Source organism: Artemia franciscana, chromosome 4, assembly GCF_032884065.1.
Source record: "Artemia franciscana chromosome 4, ASM3288406v1, whole genome shotgun sequence".
In the NCBI taxonomy this organism is placed as follows: domain Eukaryota; kingdom Metazoa; phylum Arthropoda; class Branchiopoda; order Anostraca; family Artemiidae; genus Artemia; species Artemia franciscana.
The window spans coordinates 19,957,680-19,973,588 of record NC_088866.1 but is presented as its reverse complement, the minus strand read 5'-3'; the positions used below and the strand labels follow the sequence as shown (position 1 = coordinate 19,973,588).

General features: G+C 34.4%; 2 protein-coding genes across 3 annotated transcripts in view; one reads left to right on the top strand and one right to left on the bottom strand.

Moving 5' to 3' along the window:
- Positions 1–15,909, bottom strand: part of LOC136026112 (tryptophan--tRNA ligase, cytoplasmic-like) — a 287,826-nt gene that overhangs the window by 150,339 nt on the left and 121,578 nt on the right. The window contains exon 13 of one of the 2 annotated variants that reach the window (XM_065702395.1): positions 11,023–11,622. The exons of the other annotated variant lie outside the window; for it this stretch is intronic. The gene's annotated coding sequence lies outside the window, so the exon portion shown is untranslated. Of the gene's footprint in view, positions 1–11,022; positions 11,623–15,909 lie in introns of those variants that run through there. 2 annotated transcript variants of the gene reach the window in all.
- The window catches only part of LOC136026115 (importin-5-like), a 145,658-nt gene that overhangs the window by 59,204 nt on the left and 70,545 nt on the right, over positions 1–15,909 (top strand). The gene's annotated exons all lie outside the window — the stretch shown is intronic.

Below are 15,909 nucleotides of genomic sequence, written 5' to 3'. Positions count from 1 at the left end.
AAAGTTCTAGCTGCGTTTTTAATAAACCAAAAAATTAGAGGGCAACTAGGCCCCCTCTGCCGCTCTTTTTTTCCCAAAATCATTCGGTCAAAATTATGAGAAAGCCATTTAGCCAAAAAACAGTAAATATACAAATTTCGTTTTAATTATTCCTCTGCGGAGAGCCAAAATCAAAACATGCATTGATTAAAAAACGTTCAGAAATTAAATAAAAAAAAAACAAGTTTTTTCAACTGAAAGTAAGGAGCGACATTAAAACTTAAAACGAACAGAAATTACTTCGTATATGAAAGTGGCCGCTTTCTCATCAACGCCCCGCTCTTTACGCTAAAGTTTTTTACTGTTTTAAAAAGAAGAGCTGAGAGAAAAAGTCAAACTTTAGCCTAAAGAGCGGGGCTTTGATGAAGAAGCAGACAGACTGACCGACAGAATTTGCGATCGCTATATGTCACTTGGTAGACACCAAGCGCCATAAAAAGGGTTCAAAACAAACAAAAAGATGCAACCAGTGCCTTGATCATGGAATGTGGTAACCACTTTTATTTCAAAATAACCAATAAATCTGAATTTGCAGGTATTTTGGCTAGAAAAAACAACAAAAGATTTTCTGGGTTTTTGCTATCCCACCTGTGAGCGCTTGGTCCCACAGCCGTCATAAATGACAACTACAATTGAGAGTTACATCAATCAGGCGGTTCAGAGCCCTTTAGCCCTTCTTGTCAATCCCTCTAGATCTAACTTTAGGCTCCCAAACAACATTCGAAGGCCCTTCACCCCCACCAAGAAAAACTTCCTCGGAAGTCCAAACACAGGCCTTGGCCGTGTAAAAAAACAGGTAGACTTGCAAAAGCCAGATATAAGATTCGTCATAATTTAACCAAAAATAGAAGATTACAGGATTCATGTTAGCATTCTTCAAAGGTTTAAAAAAAATTTCTCCGTCATCATTTGATAGTCATTTTACTTCGGTCCAAAGAGAACTTAATTATTAAAACTATGTATTCACTGGGATCATAAAAAGAAAGTTTAATAACTGGCTAAACCAATGCTAAAGGAGCCAAGCTATTCAGTAGGAATAAGATTTTAGGTTTCTAAGGAGGCATGACAAACACAGGAGGTGCAGGCAAACACGACCTAGTTTTGTCTAGGATTTTAAATCGTGTTTCCCCTTTAGTTCAGTACTGAACTAACTCTTGTCGAGGCAAGACATCTCTTTTACTTCGTGACATTTCTCTTAACTGTGAAATCCTGTTTTATATCAATTACTGCACTGTTAATTCCGGGGCCCCTCATATTTGGATTTTATGAAGAAAGGGGTCCATGCCTGTAAGTTTCTTTGATGTGTCAGTTTGATGAGTTGAGGAAGAAGCGAGCGTACCGTATATTTAGCATCATATTAATTACCGATATAATATAATTATCGATGTCTGTCTCAAAAAAGTATTTCGATGAGCGTATTGACGACCTAAAGCAACTGATTGAAAACATTCGTTGGGAGAATACAGCGTTAAAAAAAGAAAACACTGGCTTGAAATCTACAGTTATGACAGTTAAAGATCAGTGTTTAAGAACCGAATTGTACGCTAAACGCAAGAATCTTCTTATCGATGGAATTCCCAACAAAAAAAATGAAAATATTGAAGAAACTGTTACTGAAGTTTTGTCAGAAATGTTGATACGGAACTACAGGGATATTAAGTTTACGGCCATCTATAGACTTAGAAGTAAGTCTAAACATCCCATCAATCAAAATTGGCGCCCAGCGTCGGACCCTATTCTTGTATCTGTTTTAAATCTTCGACACAAGGAAAATATTGTGGCTTGTATTAGTAATCTAAGAAATACGGGGAAAAGCGTCAGTATTGACCTTCCATTCGAATTAGCTAAACGTCAGAAAGAACTTCTGAGTACGGCTTATAATCTAAGAAATTGTAAAGTTACCTCCGATAAAGTGTCTCACACCAAAGTGATTCAAAAGAGGACTAGGTTATGGCTAGAATCTAAGAAAAACTCCTAGTTCCAACTGGATCAAGGTTGATGACGCATGCGACGACCCTTTTACCCTAGTTTTCCTCTCGGCCAATACTGATTTTGATTCAGACACAATCATTAGCGAGTGCTCGCTTCCGCTCTATATATTATCTATTCAAAAAATGTGCTGTTCTTTATTGTTGTTCGTCTTATTGTATTTTTCCCTTTTATTTTCCCTCAGTATTTACACCTTCCTGTGCTATTTTACTTGTCATTTTTTTTTGTTTCAAAGAACAAGAGCTAACAGCTCATATGGCACTTGTGACGAGGCGAGAAGAGCTAAGACCCAAGAGATCATATGGTATGAGCTCTAACAAAATTCTATGAATCAATAGATTGATTTAAAAAGGAAAATAAGAGGTCCTTCTAACTATCAAAATTCATTAAGATCCAGATCACCCACTCGTAAGTTATAAATACCTAATTTTTTCTAATTTTTCCTCTCCCTTTTGCCCCGCAGATGGTCGAATCTGGGAAAACGACTTTATCAAGTCAAATTGTGCAGCTCACTGACACACCTACCAATTTTCATCGCCCTAGCACGTCCAGAAGCACCGAACTCGCCAATTCACTGAACCCCTCCCCCCAACTCCCCCAAAGAGAGCGAATCCAGTACGATTCTGTCAATCACTTATCAAGGACATTTGTTTATTCTATTCACCAAGCTTCATCCGGATTCCTATACTCCAAGTTTTTTTCCCAGATTTCCCCCTCCAACTCCCCCCAATGTCAAAAGATCTGGTCGGGATTTGAAATAAGAGCTCTGAGACATGAATTCCTTCTAAAAATCAAATTTCATTACGATCCGATCATCTATTCGTAAGATAGAAATACCCCAATTTTCATGTTTTCCAAGAATTCCGGTTTCCCCCTCCAGCTCCCCCGAATGTCACAGGATCTGGTCGAAATTTGAAATTAGAACTTTAAAGCACAAGATCCTTCTAAATATCAAATTTCATTAAGATCTGGTCACCCTTTCGTAAGTTACAAATACCTCAATTTTCCAAAATTACCCCCCCCCCCCCCCAATTCCACCAAAGAGAGCAGATCCGGTCCAATTATGTCAGTCAAATATCTTAGACAGGTTTCTATTCTTCCCATCTAGTTTCATCCTGATCTCACCACTTTAAGTATTTTCTAAGATTTCCGGTCCCCCCAACTGCCCCCCCCCCAAATTACGCTTGATCCGGTTGAGATTTAAAATTAGATATCTGAGTTACGAGGTCCTTCTAAAGATGAAGTTTCATGAAGATCCGATCACTCCTTCGTAAGTTAAAAATACGTAATTTTTTCTTATTTTTCAGAATTACCCCCCCACCCCAACCCAATTGAGCGGATCCGTTCCAATTATGTAAATCACGTATGCAAGACTTCTGCTTATTTTTCCAACCAAGTTTCATCCCAATCCCTCCAAACTAAGCGTTTTCCATCATTTTAGGTTTCCCCACCCCAAACTTCCCCCAATGTCACCAGATCCGGTCAGGATTTAAAATGAGAGCTTTGAGACGCGATATCCTTCTAAATATCAAATTTCATGGAGATCCAATCAACCGTTCGTAAGTTAAAAATACCTCATTTTTTCTAATTTTTCAGAATTAACCCCCCCCCCCCCCCCCAACCACCCCAAAGAGAGCAGATCCGTTCTGGTTATGTCAATCATGTATCTAGGACTCGTGTTTTTTCCCACCAAGTTTTATCCCGATCCCTCCACTCTAAGTGTTTTCCAAGTTTTAGGTTTTCCCCTCCCAACTCCCCCCCCCAATGTCACCAGATCCGGTTGGGTTTAAAATAAGAGCTCTGAACCACGATATCCTTCTAAATATCAAATTTCATTGAGATCCGATCACCCGTTCGTAAGTTAAAAATACCTAATTTGTTTTAATTTTTCAGAAATACCCCCCCCCCCCCAACTACCCCGAAGAGAGCGGATCCGTTCCGTTTATGTCATTCATCTATCTAGGACTTGTGTTTATTTTTCCCATCATGTTTCATCCCGATCCCTCCACTCTAAGTGTTCTCCAAGTTTTAGGTTTCCCCCTTCCAACTCCCCGCCCCCGTCACCAGATCCGGTCGGGATTTAAAAAAAGAGCTCTAAGACACGATATCCTTCTAACCATCAAATTTCTTCGAGATCTGATCACCCGTTCGTAAGTTGAAAATACCTCATTTTTTCTAATTTTTAAGAATTACTCCCCCCCCCCCAACTACCCCAAAGAGAGCGAATCAGTTCCGATTATGTCAATCATGTATCTGGGACTTGCACTTATTTTTCCCATCGAGTTTCATCCCGGTCCCTAAACTCTGTTTTCCAAGATTTTAGGTTTCCCCCCTTCAACTCCCCCCAATTTCATCACATCCGTTCGGGATTTATAATAAGAGCTCTGAGACACAATATCATTCCAAACATCAAATTTCATTAAGATCCAATCACCCGCTCATAAGTTAAAAATACTTCATTTGTTCTATTTTTTTCCGAATTAACCGGCCCCCCACTCCCCCCCCCCCCCCAGATGGTCAAATCGGGAAAACGACTATTTCTAATTTATTTTGGTCCGGTCCCTGATACGCTTGCCAAATTTCATCGTCCTAGCTTACCTGGAAGTGCCTAAAGTAGCAAAACCGGGACTTAAGGTTTCCCCCTCCAACTTCCCCCAACGTCATCAGATCCGGTCGGGATTTAAAATAAGAGCTCTGGGACACAATATCATTCCAAACATCAATTTTCATTAAGATCCAATCACCCGCTCATAAGTTAAAAATACTTCGTTTTTTCTATTTTTTGCGAATTTGCGAATTAATACTTGGTTAATACCAAGTGCCATAACAAGTAAATTCGATAAGGACTATTGACAATGCCCTAATGCCAATTCCATCAAAACGAACCTGAGCTAAATTGGAGTTTAGCAACAAAATATTTTGTATACAAAGCATGAGCTATATTTTGATTAATCCTATATAGTTTCTAATAAGGTTCGAGTAGTATTTTGGGTTAGATTTTTAAAGTAACATGCTAGAGCGTTTTCTTAAATAAGTTTGGAGACCAAGCAGGCAAAGCAAGACAATGCAAGGCAACAGGACAACAAAAGAAAAAAAAAATAGAATTCCAAGAACTGACCTTTCTTTATTATAGCTTTCTTAGGCAAAATTGGTTGAGTGGAAACAATTTTCAAATCCGCTTAGTTTCTAAGAAAAAAAAAGAAAAAAAAAAAATCAGAAGCGCGGTCTTTTCCTGAAAAAGCCTCATTGAAATCATGGCTCAAATAAGATTTTTTTTTTTTGCAAAATTATTATTTAAAATTTTTAATTTTAAAAATTAAAATTGTCAAATAGAGACGGTTCAGAAACTTACATATCTGTATGATATTTTTACATGTTATTTCTCCTTATTTGAGTTCCAGCAATTTCAATTTAAGAAACTCATTTATCGACAGCATGAGAAAATATAAGAAAACGTGGTAGTTTGCAGCCAGTTGAAAAGCAGAATAAATTTCAAAAGCAAATGCAATTTTCACATTCAGCCGTGTCTTTAATAAAGTTTTTCAGGCAAAGCGGGTGTACTTTTTTAATTTTTCAGGGCAACTACAATGAAAAGGCCTTAACTAATTATGGTGTTTGAAATGGAAAAAGGAAAAATTATGAACTTGTATAAAGCTAATAGATTGGTATTATGTGAATTTTTTTTAGGTAATTGGGGGACCACTGTTAGTTGATGGGTTGAAAATTGAAATTTGGATTGAATCAAATTTTGAATGAGGGTATATTTGTTTCACAGCTACTGCACTGCCCTTCTAAAGAGCCTTTTGTCAGGCACTTGACAAGATCAGAAGAGTATTATATTGTAAGGTATACTGTAAATACTTAGTTCAGTAAAAAAAAAAAAAAAAAAGCAAGCAAGTTCTATGGATCAAGATTTTAAATATATAAGTTTCATCAAGTTTAGTCTTACCCATCAAAAGTTACGAGCCTGAGAAACTTTGCCTTATTTAGGAAAATAGGGGAAAACACCCCCTAAAAGTCGTAGGATCTTAACGAAAATGACACCATCAGATTCAGCGTATCAGAGAACCCTACTGTAGAAGTTTCAAGCTCCTATCTACAAAAATGTGGAATTTTGTATTTTTTGCCAGAAGACAAATCACGGGTGCGTGTTTATTTGTTTTTTTTTTTTTTTTTTTTTTTTCCCAGGGGTCATCGTATCGACCAAGTGGTCCTAGAATGTCGCAAGAGGGCTCATTCTAACGGAAATGAAAAGTTCTAGTGCCCTTTTTAAGTGACCAAAAAAATTGGAGGGCATCTAGGCCCCCTCCCACGCTCATTTTTTTCCCAAAGTCAACGGATCAAAATTTTGAGATAGCCATTTTGTTCAGCATAGTCGAAAACCATAATAACTATGTTTTTGGGGATGACTTACTCCCCCACAATCCCTGGGGGAGGGGCTGCAAGTTACAAACTTTGACCAGTGTTTACGTATAGTAATGGTTATTAGGAAGTGTACAGACGTTTTCAGGGGGATTTTATTTTGTTTGGGGGTGGGGCTGAGAGGGGGGGATATGTTGGAGGATCTTTCCTTGGAGGAATCTGTCATGGGGGAAGAAAAATTCAATGACAAGGGCGCAGGATTCTCTAGCATTACTATAAGAAAACAATGAAAAATAAATATGAAAACGTTTTTTCAAATGAAAGGAAGAAGTAGCATTGAAACTTAAAACGAACAGAGATTATTACGCATATGAGGGGTTCTAAAAATACTTTAGCATAAAGAGCGAGGTATTTAGGAGGAGATAAATACCTTGCTCTCTATGCTAAAGTATTTTTAGTAATTTCAACTATAAATAGGGTCATTCTTAAAGAATTGGGACAAAACTTACAATTTAGTGTAAAGAGCGTGAATGAAATGAGTTGTCCCCTTCACAATCCCTCGCTCTTTACGCTAAAGTTTGACTCTTTGCCACAATTCTACTTTTTAAAACAATTAAAAGCTTTAGCGTAAAGAGCGAGGGATTGTGGAGGGGACAACTCATTTCATATACGGAGTAAACTAAGAGAAAGCCATTTAGCCAAAAAAAGAATTAATATACAAATTTCATTTTAATAATTTATGTGCGGAGAGCCAAAACCAAACATGCATTAATTCAAAAACGTTCAGAAATTAAATAAAAAAAAACTAATTTTTTTTAGCTGAAAGTAAGGAGCGACATTAAAACTTAAAACGAACAGAAATTACTCCGTATATGAAATGAGTTGTCCCGTCCACAATCCTTCGCTCTTTACGCTAAAGTTTGACTCTTTGCCACAATTTTACTTTTTAAAACAATTAAAAGCTTTAACGTAAAGAGCGAGGGATTGTGGAGGGGACAACTCATTTCATATACGGAGTAATTTCTGTTCGTTTTAAGTTTTAATGTCGCTCCTTACTTTCAGCTAAAAAAAATTAGTTTTTTTTTATTTAATTAACATTAAAGAGCTACAAAAAGAAAGTGGAACAAAACTTGAATTGGCTCTCACTACGTTTGTTACTAAAGAGAACCCGTCCATCAGCAATATGGACACCCTGCAAAGATATTGAAACAACATGCACGATTCGTAAGGTGTTCAACTTATGGCGTGCTGACACCTTCCCTCCCCCCACGGCAAAATAAAGTTTAACATTCTATTTTTAACTGATTTTATTTTCTTTGGCCAAATTGAATGGAAATTTGGCCAAAAAGAATGGAACTACAATTAGTGTTACAAGGATTGTAGACACGCAGATACACAGAAGAAATGTCTCAGCCGAAAGCACAGAACAATTTTAAAGAATTAACTTATTTATCTTCTGGATTGAAAGTATAAAACTTTATAGAAGAACGTCTCTTAAAGCACAAGAATATTTTAAAAGGGTTTCACTGTTTGCTTCACACTTATCCACAGAATAGTGAAGAGAGTAAAGAGATGAAAGAGCCATTTTTGAAGTTGATCGAAATTTATGAAGAAGATTTGGAAAACAACACCTTAAACGTTTGATGGCGGAAAGAAAAATTTGGCAAAAATTTCTCTAACGGAACAAGGCACACCATGTCAATGCAACTGATTTTCTAAATATTTGTGGCAAAGCAAATCTCTCCCAACATCCATATCTTACTTAATATTTTAATCACTATACCTGTATCGACCAGCACAACAGAGCGCTCCTTTTACACTTCGGAAAATCAAGACATACCTAAGAAACGTGACGTCTGAAAGTAGGCTAAATGGCTTTGCCAATCTCAATGTCCACAGGGAAATTCTAGTTGACACAGACAGTGTATATATCCATACTGACGAAGACTCAATTTTGTTTTGCAAGACAGCTAATATAGGAAGAAGATTGTGTCAGAGTAAAACGTAAAATCGTATTTAATCTGCTGGGTTTTATCAATCATTCTTATAGTCCCTACTCGAAACTTGCATCCAAAGAGCTAAAATAAACTTTAAGTAATGCCTTAAATTACCGGTTTTTCAGAGGATTTTTGAAGTTTTTTGTTGATTAGCCCGCACTAGACATCACCACACCCTTACTTACAGCAACTTACGTTGATTCTAAGCTTGCTTTCATTCACTCTTTTCATTTTTCATCATTTTAAGTTTCCTTCTCTTATGGATTTCTGCTTGATTTATCAAAATTATTTTGCTCAAACTAAGAGTTTATGCAAAATCTTTTGGATTTTACTTTTTGGTTCTCGTTTGGTTTCAACTTTTTGCTTTTTATGCAAAACTTCCTGTTTTCAATAATATAATTCAAAAGAGGCCATTAACCATTTTTATTTAAAGGGCAGGTAATAATCTTGTCAACAGAAAAAAAAATCGGCTTATGTAATTTAAACATTATGGTGCAAATATTAAATATTAGTGGAGAACACTTTCTTTTTGATTTTTTCAACTTTTATCATGACCACATTTATGGACAAGCAGGGCTTTACCGTATGCAAAGTGCAATACATTAAAACAGATTGGACTAATTGACAGTGTTTTCAGATCGACGCTGTTTTGAGGTAAAGAATTCTCTATACTTTTTTACTGATACTGACAAATGTCCTTAGAAATGGAGACACAACCTAGATTTCCCGGTACCCACAGTTATATCTTGTGGAGACAGAAAAGTGATCTAATGCCAAGAGGGTCAGTTTCCAAAAATCAAAGACAGAGAGAACACACAAAAAAATCAGTTAGTCAGTCAAAGATCGTGCAACACCATGGTTTCATCTTTGGAGGTAAAGCTATAAAGAATATTGATTAATCCCATCTCCTCAAAAATATATTTTCACCATCCATTCACGCGGTAGATATTCTCGAATGGGTTTGTTCCTTCTGGGCAAGAAAGCATGGTGAAATTATACCTTCTATGGACACAATGCCATCCATCTCAATTATACTTCTCTGCAAATTTTACACAAAGCTTGTTCCCAAAAATGAATGCCCGTGTTCTGCAGAGCTCATAGAAAGCTGTTTATACTCCTCCTAAAAGATTAATAATACGGCTTCTAGAGATATAACAGGGTGTCAATGGATATTCTTCTGAGTACCCACCATTCTTACTAGCTATATACTAGTATCACCGTTACGGTAGGTAAAGAAACACCTCACAAGGGATAGTCAATTCCTATGTTTAGAAAGCCTGATTGCACTAAAGTCATTACTAAAAAAAACTACTGTTGCTAATAATGTATGAAAAGGGGTTGAGCCTTATATCTCGAATCGGCCAAAAAATTGTTATAAAGGGTATTTTCAATTACAACAGCAGAAAGAACTTGCTTCCCAAAGAGCAAGCTTATGAAAAATGCTGTTGCACTTATGCTATAAATAATTAACGCTTAATGCTATACCTCTGTTGTTCTAGAGTTACTTTCGATTTACAATCAACTCAAAATCTATTATAACCAAATTTTCATGAGTTTTAGAGACCGAAAGCGTTAAGTACAGGTCTCCCCCACAGTCAAAAGTATAGCGTCTTTTCAACAATCGACGGTTTAAAAGGCGTTTTATATATTTTTTTGCTAATCTTCAACATTTTGTAAAATGTCATAAAATATATGCCATATTTCCACGACCTTACTGCATAGTTCTTTTGAAGGACGATAAAAATTCTTCTTCAATAATTTTATTAGGTTCTTAAAAGTTTCCTCTAGGCTTCTCATACAAGCATAGATACTCATGAAAACGCCCAAAGGTTTTTTGGGGTTAGGATGCACATCCATAGACCAGAAGCTATCGTCAACGCGAAAGTACTGTATACACTGCTATTTGATTTAAAAATTCAATGCATGAAAACGATGCATTTTCGCGAAAGAGAAGACACAATTTTAGAGATCAGAGCGGGCATAAGTCGAATCCTCTAAGTTAACAATCTTAAACCAAACAGACTAAATTGAATGAAGAAATCCAGCACAAAAAGAAACGGAAAAGGCTATTAATATGAGTTGTGGAACCCTCATTTAACTCCCCAAAACAATTAGTAGCATTGCCTCTTCAATGAATGCGCAATATATTTTCAATTGAAATTATTCTTTACCCGATGGTCAATATATTTGAAAGAATGAATTATTTTAGTCATTTTATGATTATTATCACTTCGCCATTACTAAGCATATAGATACAGTAAACCCTGGCAATGGGGTTTTTGGACACCCAAGATCCCCTTTCCTACTTTTATCAGGTTCACTCTATATATAAAAAGTCCTAGCTACATTTTTTAAGTTTAGCATTAATCCGCAAATATAAAATGGCGGGCCCAAAATAGGTCTGTCGAAACTGTTTTTGAAACATAACCACAATATCACTTTTCCTTCATGGCATCCCCTTCTTAAAAGGGGATGTTTAAATTTGAAAGTATACAATAGTTGTTCGTGTATAGTAAGTGCTCTTCATAAATTGTTTTGATAAACATAGTTACGTATTTATTTTAATTTTCTCTATCTTGTACTCCGTCCCTATGAACTATCTCTAGCTCTAAGAACAACAAGCAGTTTGCAAGAATACAAAGAAACAATATTTTATTGATTAAATTTATATTAAAATATAAAATAAAAAAATGTTGTTGTATGTTGAGTCAGGAAGAGGTCCTTTGGCAGGATCAGAGGCCACATAATTGCACAGCTTCAATGAGCAGTAAATTCGTTAGGTGAAGGATGAGCAAAAAATTGAAGCAAAATTGATTAAAAATTTATTGAGGGTTCTATTTTTTTAGTAAAATATAAAAAGGGGAGCAAAAAAAAATATACGCAAATTTTACTGAGATTCTATTTAACTTGAGGTTTAGAACCCTTGTTTTTTTTTATTTGAACTTTAAAATTATAAGAAACCAGTTCTGCTGCACTGTCTTTTTATGTAAATATAAGCGTCTATACACAAAAAGACGAATGCAACAGAGAACAGGCTTATACAGAGAGTTCCGAAATTTACTGCCCAGCTACTTCATTATCCGGATGGCCAGCTACTTTGTATTTCCGGATGGCACGTGACATGGCTCCCCAGATGGAATTTCTAAAGCCTTCTCTGGTGCATTCAAAACTTTTGCCAGCTTTGCAAGGTGCGAACAGTAAGATGTCTGCAAGTGATCCCAACTCGTCAATTTTTCTGAAAGAAAAATAGGTACTTATTTTTTATTTAAGGTACATCTTCATTAAAGATGATATTAAAATCTGCAAATGATGTCACCAAAAGGTTGATAGTTCTGAAATATTGCTTTAATTATGCTGGTGTTTCTAAGAACAAATAAGAAAAATTTGCTGATCAAGTATAAATATATATATATATATATATATATATATATATATTACACATAAATATATGTATTAAATTATTTAAATATAAATACAAATAAATACATATATATATATATATATATATATATATATATATATATATATATATATATATATATATATATATATATATATATATATATATATATTACACATAAATATATGTATTTATGTATTAAATTATTTAAATATAAATACAAATAAATACATATATATATATATATATATATATATATATATATATATATATATATATATATATATATATATATATATATATATATATATATTACACATAAATACAAATAAATACATATATATATATATATATATATATATATATATATATATATATATATATATATATATATATATATATATATATATATATATATATTACACATAAATTTTCAGTATTTAATTAAAGCCTATTCAGGATTTCTAGACCGTCTGTAGATTTTGTGCAGAATTTTTAATCAAATTAAATTAATTCTTCAAAACTAGTCAAAATATTTATTGGTAAGTTACCGCCATGTTCAAAAAATGATTGCTGCTGCCTAAGGTCGTTTCAGGAATTTTGCGTATAAGAGCCTAACTATTGATAATGTTCAATCAAAGAATCAGCTTTTTATGGTGATCGTAAATACGCATTTGTTTATTAGTAGTTAGTGCAGTTATTAGTACACAAGAGAGTTCGTATAATTATAGAAAACACAAGATACTATATATCGAAAGCCAACACAAAACAATAGATATCTTCACTTTAATTCAAATCACCCCCCACAAGTTAAAAGAGCAGTTGTAATTTCCCTCATTGATCGTGCCCTAAATATTTGCTCCCATTCATATATAAATGCAGAAATAAATTTTATCAGAGATATTCTTTTTGGTAATGATACCCCATTCCTTTTGTAAATAAAATAATTAGCCGTAGAATAAAATGACATTCTTGTAAATTCGAAGAAGATACTTCACAATGTGAGGCTATTGATAAGCCCTCAAATATTGTCTATCTTCCGTAAAAAATGATCTGTACGTAGTTTTTACTAATAATTTTAAAATCATCAATTTCTTAAATTCGGGTAAAGATAAGACCCCAGTTACTCGCCAAAGAGGGGTCTATCAAATACCCTGTGATTGCGGAAAATACTATGTCGGCAGGACCCATCAGAATCTAGACAAAAGGTTGCAACAGCATAAAAATGACATAGACAAGGCCTTAATTTCAAATGGTTCCAACAACTCCTTTGATTCTGCTCTAGGTTGGCATATATTTAATAATCCGTCCCACATGATACTTTTTGAAAACTCTTCACTCATTAGTAATGATTTTGGAATAAAACAGGTGGTTCGAGAATCAATTGAAATTAATTTCAAAATAAATAAAAATATTTCTTTGAACAGGGACTTGGGGGAATACTCACTAAATTCTTTATACTCAAATTTAATTAAAAATGATCTAACAAAACATTTTACTAAACCAATTTATAATAGTATTGAACCAACTACGAAAAGGCCTTTGAGACAGGCTGCTAAACAAGCAAGATTAGCTTTAAGAAATTGCATCTAATCATTTTATTCTCTTTAGTTTGAATGAGTTTATATTTCTTCATTTCATTCTTTTCGCCAGTCCTGGTTGAACTTCGCTGAAGTAAGGATGCTAGGGCTATATTTAAAAAAAAAAATGTTTTAATAAGTGTTTTTAACTAATCAGTTTTAATTCTCACAATTTGATGTAAGTTCTTTTATATATATATATATATATAGTATTGTATTGTGCTGAAGACGGCCCTTGGACATAGGGCCGACATATCTACATAAATAATTTCCATTGTCTTGAAAAAACTTTCCCTATTGTTTCTACGTTGTATTTGTTTGTTATGGAAAGGCAGTGTGGTCTTCGTCGCTATTTTCGTCTAGCTTATGGGGAGCAGTTGACCTATGATATCTTTTATTTTATTAGTCTAGGTAAAAAACGTGCTAATATTATCAATCAACAAAAATTTTTAGAATCCTGTAGAAAGGAAAACCTTATTCCCAAGTCTTTAAGATATAAATTACATTTAAATACCCGAAAAGAAGCGCAATTTACCCATACACTACAGTTAAAAACCGTAGTCCATATTATTAAGGACAAAAAACAGAAACGACACATTATTTCTTCAGAGAGAAAATCGTTGGAAACTTTTTTGCTGGAAAACCTGTCCACCGTTGATTTTGCTCAAGTTGTTAGATTAGAAAGGAATTTGTTTAGCCACGATTTTCGCTTGTCCAAGGAACGCCTCTATAAAAAATTAGAAGGCTTACGAAATGAATCTTCGATGAGAAACCGTATTTATTCTCCAAGATTCACTCCTGGGCCTGCTATCGTTAACCTCTCTTCTAAAACATTGGAACCCAAGGAAATCGAAACACTAGAAAAAGGTCCAAAATTTTCTTTTCTACCGAAACAGGTTCCTGTGGCAGATATAGTTTCCTCTCTAGAGTCCGCTTTGCATAAACACTATCCTTCTGTCTCTAACCCGGATGAAGTTAGATCTGGTCTAATAAATATCCTCTATAATAGCCAAAAAAAGTTTAAGCCTCCTACCAATTCCACACCGGAAAATTTGCATGACATAAAAATACTATCTAATCTCCGAAAAGATCCTTCTATTATAATAACTAAAGCAGACAAAAGCAATTCACTTGTTGTCATGAATACAACAGACTATGACAACAAAATTCTTTCGCATTTAAATGACACAATTACATATCAAACAATAACTCATGATCCTACTGATCAGTTCACTAACAATATTATAAATGAATTAAAGCAGCTAAAACAAAATGGTAAAATCACCCCACAACTATACAATAAATTTTTTCCCCGTGGTAGTTTCTGTCCTAAACTCTACGGTTTACCAAAAATACATAAACAGGGTATTCCCTTAAGACCTATTGTAGCTTGTACTAAAGCTCCCCCTGCCAATATTGGAAAATGGCTTTGTGCAGCTTTCAAACCTTTATTGTATTCTCAAAATTCCTATATTCATAACTCGGCAGATTTGGTTAAAAAACTTAGCAACACAAGTATTTCAGAAAACACAATAGTTAGTAGTTTCGACATAGTTTCCATGTATACAAATATAGATGCAACTATTTCAGAGGAATTATTAAAAAACAAAATAGAAGAAAATTACCACTTGATCGAGACTTCAGCGACAGGAATTGATTGTGAAGTTTTAATGACTCCTGTTAAAATTTGTAATAAGTTTTCTATGTATTTTCAATTTCGCGATTCTTTTTATCAACAAAAAAATGGGTTACCCATGGGGGCACCTTTATCCGGACTACTAGCAAATATTTACGTCGAAAATCTTGAGAATTGGGCATTGAATTCTTATTTTCTAAAACATGTCTATTGGGGTTGTTATATGGATGACGTAATTTCACTTTGGAATTATGGGGAAGCTGAACTTCGGGGCTTCTTAGATCATCTTAACACTTATGACCGAAATTTGCAGTTCACCCTTGAAGTTGAAATTGAAAATAAACTACCGTTTTTAGATGTATTAATTATTCGTAATGCTGATGAACTGGATTTTACTATATATCGAAAGCCAACACAAAACAATAGATATCTTCACTTTAATTCAAATCACCCCCCACAAGTTAAAAGAGCAGTTGTAATTTCCCTCATTGATCGAGCCCTAAATATTTGCTCCCATTCATATATAAATGCAGAAATAAATTTTATCAGAGATATTCTTTTTGGTAATGGATACCCCATTCCTTTTGTAAATAAAATGATTAGCCGTAGAATAAAAAGACATTCTTGTAAAATCGAAGAAGATACTTCACAATGTGAGGCTATTGATAAGCCCTCAAATATTGTCTATCTTCCGTATATCCTAAAGATTACAACAAAATTAAAAAATATTTGCACAAAAAAATAATCTGTACGTAGTTTTTACTAATAATTTTAAAATCATCAATTTCTTAAATTCGGGTAAAGATAAGACCCCAGTTACTCGCCAAAGAGGGGTCTATCAAATACCCTGTGATTGCAGAAAATACTATGTCGACAGGACCCATCAGAATCTAGACAAAAGGTTAC